This window comes from Rana temporaria, chromosome 10, assembly GCF_905171775.1.
Source record: "Rana temporaria chromosome 10, aRanTem1.1, whole genome shotgun sequence".
NCBI lineage: Eukaryota > Metazoa > Chordata > Amphibia > Anura > Ranidae > Rana > Rana temporaria.
The window spans coordinates 92,642,581-92,655,748 of record NC_053498.1 but is presented as its reverse complement, the minus strand read 5'-3'; the positions used below and the strand labels follow the sequence as shown (position 1 = coordinate 92,655,748).

At 39.0% G+C, this 13,168-nt stretch overlaps 1 protein-coding gene across 1 annotated transcript in view; it reads left to right on the top strand.

Moving 5' to 3' along the window:
- Window positions 1-220: 220 nt before the first annotated feature.
- The window catches only part of KCNJ14 (potassium inwardly rectifying channel subfamily J member 14), a 62,998-nt gene continuing 50,050 nt past the window's right edge, over window positions 221-13,168 (top strand). Inside the window, exon 1 of the mRNA XM_040325694.1 lies at window positions 221-658. The gene's annotated coding sequence lies outside the window, so the exon portion shown is untranslated. The remainder of the gene's footprint in view (window positions 659-13,168) is intronic.

Genomic DNA, 13,168 nt, shown 5'->3' with positions numbered 1-13,168 from the left:
CTGGTCTGAATGGGAAACTAAATACACAGCAGTTTGCAAGCTTTATCTATTGAGATCAATATACCTATTGACTGGTCTTTTCATTGAAGCAGGCTTCAGCCCATGCCCTGACAAGTTCATTAATGAATCATCAGTAAGCAAACGCCTGTCTCTCTTGCTCTGGCTGCGTCCCCTCCAATGTGTTTGCTAACTTGCAGCACTTGGATGAGCACTGCAGCCCTGCACTTCCAGTTAGCATTACAAGTATAGTGTGGGGAGGACTTTGCTGCAGTCATTTCCAAGCCTGCTTAAGAAAGGCTCATCCTCATAGGGGACTGAGAATAAAGGTGATTGGCTAAAGGCCTAGGGCAGTGCACTGATTGGATCAAAGGATTGAGTCACCTCGGTGGTGATTTAATTTTATTCTCTGAAATTCCCACATGTGAGCCTGGACAAGTGAAGCAAACAGACTGACAGACAGAAGGGGCTTGCTATCAGGACCAGATTTGATTTTTTTTTTTTTTTTTTTTATAAAATAAGGGTGCTTCCCAAGCTGTTGGAACAAATGAGGAGGCTATACAAAAGAAAGGTGCTTAATTAAATTAGGGGATCTGAAAACTTTTAACGCAAGAACAGAATATCAACAAGTCAAGTATGTCAAAGCAGGCGGTATTCAAAGGTAAGGACCATTTTTATTTAATACTGTATATAGGAAAAAAAAACCTGTGTTAGAGTTTAAGTGTACAGAATAATATGTGATGCTTTGGGAGTCATACAGAGGTAAGGTGATGAGAGGCCAGGACACAAGGATTAGAGGAAAGAGAGACAGGCTTAAGGGAAACAGACAAAATCACTTGATCCTTATTGAAGAGGTGAAAAGAAAAACACCACAGAGAAACAGGATGTAAACTGGCACGCAAAGGCGAAAAACACTTCTGATCCATTAATATAATAGGGCAAAAAGAGGACACGTACTTTAAAAAAAAACAGGGACAGTTAGAAAATCAGAGGGCAGGAAAATACTGTATATATTTCCAAAAATGCTTAGACTTTTTCTAAAGCTTGTATTGTTGTGTAATTGAATTTTTTTTTTACATTACGGTATGTGACATAAAGAAGTAGAAAATTGCATGACTTTAGGAAAGTCAAGATTATTATTATAACAATATTATCATCATCATCATTAGCAGCATATTATTATTATAAGTAGTAGTAATATAATATTATTATTAATATTATTATAGAATATGCATTATCATATTTATATTCTTCTTATTATAAGTAGTAGTAGTAGTAGTATAATATTATTATAGAATATGTATTATCATATTTATATTCTTATTATTATAAGTCGTAGTAGTAGTATAGTATTATTAGTAATATTATTTTAGAACATTTATTATCATATTTATATTCTTCTTATTATAAGTAGTAGTAGTAGTAGTAGTATAGTATTATTAGTAATATTATTATAGAATATGTATTATCATATTTATATTCTTATTATTATAAGTCGTAGTAGTAGTATAATATTATTAGTAATATTATTATAGAACATTTATTATCATATTTATATTATTATTATTATTATTATTATTTTAGCTGTGAACTACATTTTTCTAAATTACGAGTAGCATGGGAAAATGCAGCAACCCACTTTCAGTTTTTTTTTTTTTTGTGTGAAATTCTGAGATTATTCTTGGTTGCTCTGGATTACTGATCTTTGTACCTGCTCACTGCATGTTGCATTCATTACCTTACAAAATAGTCCAGTAAGTTTAAGGATAGATAGCTTCTTTCCAACAATTGTAGAACTTTATAGAAACATAGAAAAGTGACGGTAAAAAAAGACCGAGCAGTCTATCAAGTTTGCCTCTTTTTTTATTTTACTTTCATTTTTTTGTTTTTTGTTTGTTTTTTCATTTACTTTTTTTCTAAGTATAGATCTATGTTTGTCCCAAACATGTTGACTGTCTCACTACCTCTGCTGATAGTTTATTTCAAGCATCAACTACCCTTTCAGTAAAATAATACTTTCTAAAATTAGTTTTGAACTTTCCTCCAGTTAGTCATGTCCCAGTGTTCTTAAATTTTGGTTTCATATTGAAAATACTGCCCTCCTGAACCTTATTCACCCCTTAATGCAGTTAAAGGTTTCAATTGTGTCTCCACTTTCCCTTTTTCCCTCCAGACTGTACATATTAAGTTCCTGAAGTCACTCTCAAAATGTTTTACCCCTTGAACCTTTCACCGTTCTTGTTACCCATCTCTGGACTTGTTCTATCTTATCAATATCTTTTTGTAAGTGAGGTCTCCAGAACTGGACACAGTATTCTAAATGAGGTCTCACTATATAGGGGATCAGGACCTCCTTCCTCTTGCTGGTGATCCCTCGACTGATGCATCCTAGAATTCTATTTGCAAGTGTGACTTTTGTATAGTGTTTGATTAGTGTGACTTTTTTATAGTGTTTAATCAGATCATATCCAAGCTTCTTCCTAGTAGTCTAAAAAAAATATGTTGCTTGTGTGTTTTGAATAGTTCTATTTAAGGTCCCACACAATGATAAAGAACCACCCTTACATTCCGTTGTAAGAAAAATCTATATTACATCATAGTCAAAGCCTTAAGTGGAATAGGCCCTAAATTATTGTGAAATGTCTCTATGCACCTATTGTACAGGCTTGAAAACTGTCACAGATGACATCCAAATGGTACAGTTAAATATAATATAATAGTTACCAAAAAAAAACCCAGTATGTAGATATATTACTAGTAACTGTCAACATACAGATTATAAATACAGTACAGGTATTGTACAAATAAGCAAACTTTTCCATCGTACTCTTTACTTTGTTGGACTTGTTTTATTACCAACCCAAGTAGTCATTTTAGCCCATCAGTATTTAAAATGTACAATATGTCCAGGCAAAACTTTTTTTTGTTTTGTTTTGAATAGAGTGGGGAAGGTTAAGAATAGGAACCACTGTTCAGTTTTTACCACTATCCGGGGCTCTCCAACAGCAATACAGAAATATTTTTTTAGGTAGAATAGGGTAAAGCTAGAACTTTTTTCATCACTTGCTGTCTGGTGAGACCATTGTCAATAGAGCCTGAGGCCTCGTACACACGACCGAGAAACTCGACGGGCGAAACACATCGTTTTCCTCGTCGAGTTCCTTGTTAGGCTGTCGAGAAACTCGACAAGCCAATTTTCTCCATTCCCGTCAAGGAAATAGAGAACATGCTCTCTTTTTGGCTCGTCGAGTTCCTCAAAGAAAATGTACACACGATCGGTTTCCTCGGCAAAAAAATATCTCCCAGCAAGTTTCTTGCTGGTTTTTGCCGAGAAACTCGTCGTGTGTACGAGGCCTTATTAGCAGTAAAACTCGACAGGGGTTTGACAGGGGCAACATTTTCATGTGCTAGATCCAGGCTGTTGAGCTTTGGTCTTACTTCATAATTTCTGTTTTAGTTATGTTATTTACTAATTCTTAAACTTTATGGTATAGGGTTTATAATGGCAGACAGAGTTACCCTTTGAGACTGTACCTAGTGGTTAAAGTCTATTATAAATCATTTTGTATCCCCTCTATTATAAATCAGCCAAAGAATTTACACTATGGTTTTATGCATAAGGGAATCATATCAATATAACATTATTAAGTTATTATTTATTTCTGATATAACCCAAGTTTTCTCTACATTACGTATAGCATCAATGTATCTATCAGAGTTTTTCTGTGTTTTTACAGAGACAAAATATAAGGCAATTTGTCACTTACATACACGATAAAAAAAAATAAAAAAAACCAACCCGCTTTCTGTTTTCTTCATAGAGAGTTTCTAAACAAAATACGACATGCCATTCATAAAACCCCTCAGCAACCAATCATTTGTGGAACACCTGTAAAATGATGTAGGGTGAAATGTGATCATTATAGGTTACAATAGTTTTTTGACTGCCTTACTTAAAGGTTAGCATACCAAAAGGTGACATTTAAGATATAGGTGGAGTCTGGTCGTCTGAGTCAGCTCCTGGTTTCTTATATGTCTGATACTCCAGTGGCAAGACCTCCCAACTCTACTCCACCTGGAGGATATATGCCCAACTCTGTGCGTTCCAACTCCCCCTGATCTGTTCTTAATATGAAAAAAAAAAAATCCTGGGAGAGTGGAACCACTCCTTATGGGCACAGAAGATGTGCAGATCTGGGATCTTCTTATCTCTCAAGCCTCGTACACACCACCGAGAAACTCGACGGGCGAAACACATTGTTTTCCTCGTCGAGTTCCTTGTTAGGCTGTCAAGGAACTCGACAAGCCAATTTTCTCCATTCCCGTCAAGGAAATAGAGAACATGCTCTCTTTTTGGCTCGTCGAGTTTCTCGACAGTTTCCTCAACGAAAATGTACACACGACCGGTTTCCTCGGCAAAAAATATCTTCCAGCAAGTTTCTTGCTGTTTTTTGCCGAGAAACTCGGAGACAATGCGAAACGCCAATCAGTGAAATCTCTCGTCAAGCCGGTCACGTGACCAGGGCCGATCTAATTCCGCCATGTTAAATAAGGGCATGCAGGTGAATATTGGCATTAGGCACCTGCACACTGCACATGCGCGTGAAAGAGCGGTGAATGCTGGGAGGCGAGCATTCACCACTTCCAGGAAGTCAGTGCTTGTGGGCTTGACAATGAACACAAGCAAAATGGCAAATGCCTAAATCGGATTTTATAAGTTTCTCTTTTCAAAGAAAACGAACAGGGGGATGGTTTCAGGCATCTAACAAATGAGTACTAAGTTGGGATATAAAACCACATTGAATGCAGACTAAAAAAAATGAAAGATTGGCCGCGGAACCTCCGCTTTAAGGGTAGGAGTGGGTGGATTTAGCAATAGTTGTTTGAAGTATACACTAAAAGTGAATGTGTAAATTTTGGATATATTTTATGGTTGGAGGGAAGCAATGTGTAGACACCATTTTTCAAATCTTGTTGGTCTTATATGGTAAACAGCCACAGAAAATTAAACACTTGTGGCTCCATTGGTTTTTTAACTCAATAGCAGAAAGTTGTATGAAGCCAAGAGCATTTGAGTTGTTTCTATACAATGGAACATATTATACAAAAGAGTCCCAGCCATCAGTATATATAGCACTATGTTTTTTACAACATATTTTATTTTTTTACTAAAGTTTTCAGACCTAACATTTAAGCCTCTTAATTGACCCGCCCAGACATTTGAGAAGTTCCTTTACCCGACTTTATACATTTTTCTTCTTTCTTTTTTTTGGACAGAGTAGAGAGAAGATAGAACATCTGTCAGTTTTTATTGCTATCTGTTTCCCCCGTTAAGGAGATTCACCCTCTCTATTTGTCCTATTTACTATCATCATTATCATTGAAAGTGAAAGTAAAAGGAAATTCCAAATTCTGGGTTATCCCCAGAAAATTAATAAAGGAAACTCTTCCAATGGGTACACTAGTTCTGGTGTCCTGGAGCCCCCAAGGAATTCCCTTAATTTGCACAGATTTCCTCTCACTTCCTGTTTGGCTATGAGACAGGAAGTGAAGGGAAATCTCTCCAATGGGACACAGATGGGGGAAAAAATCAGAAAAAAGTTTTACCTATAGTTCTGCTTTAAAGGCTAAGTTAATCTTTTACGAAAATGTGCCCATGTAGACCAGGAGCCACATCAGTTTAAAGTGGAACTTCACTCTCTCAATCAACACTGACTATTTTTAATCCTTGTGCTGCTAGCATTAGTAAATAGATAGCAAAGTATTTCATATTTACTTGTTTACATTCTTTTTTATTTTTACATTTCTGCAGTTATTTCCTGGTTTCCAGGCTTAGGAAATTATGTCATACATCCCAGAAGCATTCAGGAGGGGAGGAGGGGTTTTCACAGCTCAGAACACCTTTCTGCTTGTATGCCACAGCTAAGGGCAAATGGAATACAGGAAGTAAATGCTACATAAATCATCTGCCCTTACTCAAGATGGCCCTAGCCAGAAATGCTAGGGGGTGGTTTTCAAAATGATTTTGCAGAAAAATGTAGCATGGAGACATGGATGGATGGGCGAGTTTGCTTTGAATTTTAAAAATGAATTAAATAGTGTTTTTGATTTGTGGTGCTCATTTACAGTCTAGATCCACTTTAAAGTGCACAATACTGTATTATTGTTTAATGCAAATTTCATGCCTGTAGGTCTTTTCTTTCCCAATAAAGCCTGACCAGTCTTTGAATCAGGAAGCAACCTCCACCCAGAGCAGGATTTACAGTTGTGCTCAAAAGTTTACATACCCTGGCAGAATTTATGATTTATTGTCCATTTTTCAGAGAATATGAATGATAACACAAAAACCTTTCTTTCACTCATGGTTGGTGTTTGGCTGAAGCCATTTATTATCAATCAACTGTGTGTACCCTTTTTAAATCATAATGACAACAGAAACTACCCAAATAATCCTGATCAAAAGTTTACATACCCTAGTTCTTAATACCGTGTATTGCGCCCTTTAACATCAATGACAGCTTGAAGTCTTTTGTGGTATTTGTGGATGAGGCTCTTTATCTTCTCAGATGATAAAGCTGTCCGTTCCTCTTGGCAAAAAGCCTCCAGTTCCTGTAAATTCTTGGGCTGTCTTGCATGAACTGCATGTTTGAGATCTCCCCAGAGTGGCTCAATGATATTGAGGTCGGGAGACTGAGATGGATACTCCAGAAACTTCACTTTATTCTGCTGTAGCCAATGACAGGTCGGCTTGGCCTTGTGTTTTGGATCATTGTCATGTTAGAATGTCCAAGTACGTTCCATGTGCAGTTTCCTGGCTGATGAATGCAAATGTTCCTTCAGTATTTTTTGATAACATACTGCATTCATCTTGCCAACAATTTTGACCAAACTTCCTCTACCTTTGTAGCTCACACATTCCCAAAACACCAGCGATCCACCTCCGTGTTTCACAGTAGGAATGGTGTACCTTTCATCATAGGCCTTGTTGACTCTTCTCCAAATGTAACGCTTATGGCTGTGGCCAAAAAGCTAAATTTTGGTCTCATCACTTCAAATGACTTTGTGCCAGGTTTAAGGCTCGTCTCTGTGCTGTTTGGGGTATTGTAAGCGGGATACTTTGTGGCATTCGCATAGTAATGGCTTTCTTCTGGCGACTCGACCATGCAGCCCATTTTTCTTCAAGTGCCTTCTTATTCTGCATCTTGAAACAGCCACATCACATGTTTTCAGAGAGTCCTATATTTCACCCAAAGTTATTTGTGGGTTTTTCTTTGCATCCCAAACAATTTTCCTGGCAGTTGTGGCTGAAATATTAGTTGGTCTACCTGACCGTGGTTTGGTTTCAACAGAACCCCTCAGTTTTCACTTCTTGATTAAAGTTTGAACACTGCTAATTGGCATTCTCAATTCCTTGGATATCTTTTTATATCCCTTTCCTGTTTTATACAGTTCAACTACCTTTTCCCACAGATCCTTTGACAATTCTTTTGCTTTCCCCATGACTCAGAATCATAAAAACATCAGTGCAGCACTGGATGAAAGATGCAAGGGTCTGTCAGGAGTCAATAATAAATTCATGAAACTTTTACACTTCCCAATAATTCTCTGAAGTAACCATGATCTGAAACTCCCAGGATTTGGGAACAAATTAGCAAATTAATCTACAAAAGGTTAAAACATGTTAACAGTACAATTACTATAGCACAATTAAAATGTTTAGTGTAAAGAAGGGTGGTAAATGTGTTTGCCTTAATATTCTTCCTGTCCTGGCATGCACAGGTCTGGTTCACAGTCATGTCTTTTTTGTACAGTTTTCCCTGAGGGCCTTCACAAATGCACTGACCATTGCTAGGATAATTAAAACTGCATTATGTAACATTGTGCTCATGTAAACAGGCTTACCATTGCTAACTTGTGGGAGAAGAGTTAACTATAGATAAATGAGATAAAGGACAGTGCTTTTTTCGGTCTTCCTAATTTAGTCATATAGTACAATTTCAAATAGCACAAATCAACCATAATGTACAAAGTTTAGCAGCTTTTAATAAGCACCTAGAATAGATTTAATCCCCTTCATACCTTAGTTTTGCACTACTGCAGACGTTGTGCTGTTTCTTGCATTGAAATGCATTGCATTAGGGCAGCCAGTTCATTTTTAAGAGTGTTCCCAATGCACCACAAAGAAGCAAACAACAGACCCAAAGTGAATTTTTTAATGCAATGTGTGTTGTGCAATGTACGCAATGCATAGGTATAAAGGGGGTCTTTAAGAAAATCTGTAACTTTGGTGCCACTAAACTATGTGAAATCTCTGTGATTGTCAGTGTCCAAGCCTACACAGGGTTAATGATCTTTTCTCCTTCCTTAAGTGAAAGTATTAGGACCTGGTGATTGGTCGCTCAGGCCCAAACAATGCATCCTGGGAAGAAAGTGCTCAAGGACACTTGCTGTCCCAGGAAAACTTTAAATGTGTAGGAAATTATGACGGGGAGACAACATTTTTATCACTTTTGGGTCTATTGCAATGACAGCACACTGCTCGCTCCCATGTGAAGCCACGCCTCCAACATGTTTCACCCACATGATCCCCATGATTAAACCTTGCTGTGCGTGAAACATGTTGGATGCTTGGCTTTGAGTGGGAGTAGGGTGACCACATTTCCAAACTGCCATTCAGGGACACGCCCCCTCTCTCACCTTCCCCTAAAAAAAGATGAGGGGGGGGGGCAGGGGGAAATGTAGTCTTGGGGGTTGATGGGGAATTTGGCGGTGGGTTATTTGTCAGGTGAATATGCCACTTGCCACCACATGCAGTGCTGCTGTCACTCCCTCTGCATGAGCCACGTGCGTAGAAGGAAAAGAGTGGCGTTACTATCTGGAGAGTGAAGATCACACCAGTCCCTGCTGCTTGCCGCTGGGTGCCGGAGAAGGAGGAGGTGCCAAGGTGGGTGGGGGGCGTAGGCCTTGCTCCCGATCTCATTGTCTGAGAGTAAATTGTCACTGGTTGCAAGATGTCAGGCAGCACTGGCCCTAGCAACCATTTCCGGAAATGTAGTTATTCATTAGTAGGGGGTGGCTGTGTCCTCTATTTCATTCCGGGACATTGTATTATCCCGGAATGAAGGTGCCCGGGACCCGGGACAGACATATCAATTGCGGGACAGTCCAGGCAATCCGGGACACGTGGGCACCCTAAGTGGGAGTGAGCGGTGTGCTGTCATTGCCATAAACCTTGGCTGGAGTTAAACTTCTTCAGTGGTTGGTTGACCTGTGTTTTGGATGGTGGATTGTAGGAAGAGCAGACACCATGGCCCTGACACTCAGCTAAGTGCAGGGAATCAAGGAGGATACAGAATTGCCTGTGAGTGAGGAAAGGAGTTGGGTTTGTCTATCACTTTTCTGTGGTCTGTTTTTTTTTTTTATGGTAACGAAAGACCAAATTAAACATAAGACAATCAGCTTTGAGAAGCCTAGGGCACTGTTCTTTCAAAATACAACCGTAAAGATGTAAGTTTTAACAGTAACTTCATTTTTGCAGGGAAAATGAATGCAGAACACTGCTGGGTGCTTCCAAAGTTATTTAACCACTTCAGCTCCGGAAGGTTTACCACCCTTCCTGACCAGGCCATGTTTTGCAATACTGCACTGGATTGCTTTACCTGACAATTGCACGGTCATGTGAAGTTGTACCCCAAAAAAATGAATGCCTTTTTTTTCTCATAAATAGAACTTTCTTGTGGTAGTATTTGATCACCTCTGCGGTTTTACATTTTTGTGCTATAAACAAAAAATGACCAATAATTTTGAAAAAACAATATTTTTTACATTCTGCTATAAAACACATCCAAGAAAAAAATAGTAAAAAATCAAATTTCTTCATCAGTTTAGGCCAATATGTATTCTGCTAAATGTTCTTGGTAAAAAAGCCCAATAAGCATATATTGATTGGTTTGTGCAAACGTTATAGGGTCTACAAACTATGGGATAGATTTATGGATTTTTCTAGTAATGGCAGCGATCAACAATATTTAACGGGACTGCAGCAAATCTGACACTAAGTGGCACTTTGTAGGGACTAGTGACACAATACAGTGATCAGTGCTAAAAAAAATGCACCGTCACTACACTAATGACACTGGCAGGGAGGGGGTTAACATCAGGGGCGATCAAAGGGTTAACTGTGTTCCCTGGGAGTGCTTTCTTACTGTGTGGGGGATGGTTTAACTGACGAAAGACAGAGATCCGTGTCCTTGCTTAGCAGAAACACAAGATCTCTGCCTCTTATACTAACAGAACGGCGATCTGTCTTGCTTACATAGCCAGACCGCCATTCTGCCTCTCTTGGAATGTTCGCTGGGCTTCTGGAGGACCTCAGGTGCGCCGGACCCACTGATTGGCTCCCGCTGAGCCGAAGAAAATCATCACGCACAGGTACCTAATTTTGCATTTAAGGGCCACCCTGCCGCAGTATATGTATGTGACGCGGTCCTTAAGTGGTTAAATTGTCCCTTGTCTCTTTTGTCTAGGTCTCCAAACTTTCTAAATAAAGGGCCAGTTTATTGTCCCTGTCGGCATCAGTGTGAGAAATGATGTGTTGATGTCAGTTGGCAGAATACAGTAGTGCTTCATATCAGTGGGAGGAATAGTGCCCCAAAGGGACGGCCAACGATTATCAAAGGGCTGCATCCAACCACAGGCCACAGTTTGGAGACCACTGATCTTAGAGAAGAGATATCCTCTTCTCTCCACTAGTGGACTGTGACCCCTATGTCATCACATACAATACAAAACTAGCAATGGATGTTGGTCTTGCATTGTATGTGATAATGTTGGCAAGAGAGGCAGTTACAAGACCAGTTGGAGACCTATAAGAAAGGTTAGCTTTGGGAACTTGTTGTCACAGCTGCAGTTGGTGGGACAGAATACTGTGGAAGTCTGAATTAAGGTAAGTAATATTATGTGTTATCTCATCCCCTAAAAAAACACAAGAATTTTCTTTGCTAAAGTGTGTGAGTTTTGGGGCAATGGTATTAATTTGGTGACTGCTCAGAATTAGGCTTTAAAGTGACTCTACTCTATTAACATGATTCACATATGAAATACTTTCCATGCATCTACCTGTAAGAAGTGATTAGCATAAGGGCCTAAATTACACTTTCCCAACATTCTCAACCATTAAAACTCATATGAGCAAACATATGGCTTTCCCTTTCACCTCCACCATGCAAACCTCATATCCTCATATCCCCTGTACCTCTTTCCCCTAACTCCTATAGCCACCTCCACTTTGCATAGTTAGTCCTCTCTCCTCCAGGGGAGTATCTGCTCCCCAAGGTCTCCAGCACTTATAGTCATTGTAAGTTTACTATCTGTACCTGCCCTCCGATTGAGAGCTGTGTAAGTCATTTAGGGAGTAGCTTGTACACAGTACTTTTTGATACCACATATCATGGTATATGTTTATAGACCTTTCCTTGGATTACAGGCATTCCCTGAGTTACAAACGTCCGACTTACATTTGACGCATACTGAGGGAGACAATAGGAAGTGAGAGGAAATCTACCCCTAGGAAGGGAAATTCACTCATGTAAGAATTATCATGGGAAACAAATGTCTCCACTGGAGCCTTATCACCAAACTTTGTTTTCACAACAACCCCAAATGTTCTAAATCCAATTGTCACAAGGACAGAAAGGTGAAATCTTCTGATCAGGGGCACAGACAGCAAAACAATCTTTACAGGGGGTTAAGCTCTCCCTAGGCTATCCCAAAACGTATACATATATTTTTTTGTCTGGAGTTACACTTAAAAAATGTACCTGTTCCAACTTACATGTAAAAAATGTACATGTTCCAACTTACATGTAAAAAATGTACATGTTCCAACTTACATACCAACCTTCATTTTGTAACCAGGGGACTGCCTGAATACATTAAAGCCTCGTACACACGATCAGTCCATCCGATGAGAACGGTCTGATGGACCGTTGTCATAGGTTAACCGATGAAGCTGACTGATGGTCTGTCGTGCCCACACACCATCGGTTAAAAAAAGAATTGTGTCAGAACATGTTGACGTAAAACACAACGACGTGCTAAATAAAACGAAGTTCAATGCTTCCAAGCATGCGTTGACTTGATTCTGAGCATGCATGGATTTTTAATCGATGGTTGTGCCTACACGAACGATCGTTTTTTTTCCCATCGATTAGGAATCCACAGGTTAAATATAAAGCAAATTGGCTTTTTTTTAACCTATGGTTAAATAACCTATGGGGCCCACACACAATTGGGTTTGACCGATGAAAACGGTCCATCAGACCGTTGTCCTCTGGTTAACCTATCGTGTGTATGAGGCCTTAGTCACACATTTGGTCAAGGTGATGGTGATGGCAAGGATGTTTGAGTATGACTAGTTATGCTAGCCAGAAGAAGGGATCCAATTTCAAACACATCTATATTACCTGGGTTCCTATAATACTGCCTTTAAAACAAAACTTTGCAGCACTTTTATGTTGTTTTTTTTTATTGCTACATAAGCCAAATGTCATATGAAAACACCTGCATCCAGTCACAGTTATGTAAAAATTAGGTAAGATTGCACCGATTTCTTTGGCTGTAGAAATGGTTGAAAAACAAGAGGTTCAGTGTAAATTACTCCTTATGCCCTGTACACACGATCGGAATTTCCGATGGGATAAAATCCGATGGAATTTTTCGTCGGAATTCTGTTCAAGCTGTCTTGCATACACACTGTCAGACCAAATTCCGACCGTCCAAAATGCGGTGACGTAAAACACTACGACGAGCCGAGAAAAATTAAGTTCAATGCTTCCGATAGGATTTTTTTTCATCAGAAAAAAAAGAAAACATGTTCTATTTCTAAACTCCGAGGGGGCCCACATACGGTCGGAATATCCATCAGACTTTTTTCATCGGAAATTCCGATCGTGTGTACAAGGCATTAGAATTTATGAAGATGCAAGAGCAAAAACAAACAGAAAGAAAATTGAACACTGTAACCAAACTTTTAGCACCCTAAATACCAACCCCTCTGATATGATTTTCTGATCCAAAACAGGCTTAGAATTCTGTGATAAATAATGTATAGATAAGCTTAGAGGATGGGAGGTCAGAACCCTAAACCACCCACCTAAGCTTCAAAAAGATT